This window comes from Mus musculus, chromosome 14 (genome assembly GCF_000001635.26).
Source record: "Mus musculus strain C57BL/6J chromosome 14, GRCm38.p6 C57BL/6J".
NCBI classification, from domain to species: domain Eukaryota; kingdom Metazoa; phylum Chordata; class Mammalia; order Rodentia; family Muridae; genus Mus; species Mus musculus.
This window is the reverse complement of record NC_000080.6, coordinates 68,165,994-68,167,472: the sequence shown is the minus strand read 5'-3', so window position 1 is coordinate 68,167,472 and position 1,479 is coordinate 68,165,994. Positions and strand designations below refer to the sequence as shown.

Below are 1,479 nucleotides of genomic sequence, written 5' to 3'. Positions count from 1 at the left end.
AGAGAGCAAGCAGCCAGGAGCAAGAGGAACTGCAACCTTCAAAGCTCCTTCCCCAGAAACTCACCTCCCACCAACCAAGCTCCACCCACCTAAAAGCTCTACAGACTCAAAGTAATATAAGCTGGGAGACAAGCATTCAAAACACGAGCTTTAAAAAACAGAAAAGGAAAGGAAAGGGAAGGGAAGGGAAGGGAAGGGAAGGGAAGGGAAGGGAAGGGAAGGGAAGGGAAGGGAAGGGAAGGGAAGGGAAGGGAAGGGAAGGGAAGGGAAGGGAAGGGAAGGGAAGGGAAGGGAAGGGAAGGGAAGGGAAGGGAAGGGAAGGGAAGGGAAGGAAAGGAAAGGAAAGGAAAGGAAAGGAAAGGAAAGGAAAGGAAAAAGAAAAGAGGAAAAAAAGGGAACCTACCCTAGAGGTGTTGCTGGTGTGGCTATTGTGTCACATGTTTAGTGGCAGACAGGAGAAGTTATGTCAATGCTCAATGTTCTGACCTATAAACATTGGAATGATTCGTAGCCTAACATTCCCGAGTAAAGCAAACCTTAGATGACCACCAATCCGGCAGCAGGCAAGCCAGAATGAGCTCCCAGGCCAGGATAGGGAACAAGCCAGAGACTAAAAAGAACCCCACCTGGGACTGTGGGTTCCAGGCAGCCATTCAAGTAGGCCTGGGTGAGAAGCAATCCCGAGACAACCAACAGACAAGTGCCATGGAGCCCAGACAGGAAGCTAGCCTGAGATGACCACCAGTTCAGGCCTGGGAGGGGGCAGACCATGCACAAGATGGCCCCTGCCCAGTGCCATAAGGCATGGGTAGGGCATAGCACTCCTAAGACCACTCCTGAGACAACCCCAGACACTCAGAGGCCATAATGCCATTAAGAGGACCAAGTAAATTGTGGAGAAATAAAAGAGAAAGAGAAACAGAAAGATGTGGCACAATGAAGAGAGGCAGAACTGGAAGATCAAGGGTAATGAGGAATAGCTGATGCCAACTGGGACCATGGTGAGGTCCTGGCCTGTGCTGCCACAGGGACCACATCTGAGTCAGTGTACCTGCAGCAGTAAGGATCCATTATCACCAAAGGCCAGGTGGACATCCCTGGTCTGGGCTACTGCCCAGGGACATGTTGATATTTGAAAGCTGTGCAGAACTGGCCCCACCTCACCCCTGGGCATTGTGGGAGAGCTGGCCCTGGAAGCAGGAGAGTGGGGGAGCTAACCCTAACCTCAGCCAGCTGCAATACTTAGGAGAGTGGGCCCTGTACATTTCAGGAGTTATGGGTGAACCAGCCCCAAGGATAGGAATGTGGAAGAGCTGTCTCTTCCATTCATCTCCCTCGCAGTGGTGTGGACAAGGGAGAGATACCCTCCTCTCTCATGAGAGCAGGAGAGCTGTCCCTGCCCCTCCCCTGCTGTAGCACTCAGGAGAGCAGGCACTACACCTCAACCTTGATGGAGGAGGTGTGGGTGAGCCAGCCTCA

General features: G+C 52.4%; 1 pseudogene; it reads left to right on the top strand.

The window, feature by feature from the left end:
• The first annotated feature begins 398 nt into the window (after positions 1-398).
• Gm22319 lies at positions 399-520 on the top strand (annotated as a pseudogene).
• The last annotated feature ends 959 nt before the right edge of the window (positions 521-1,479 follow it).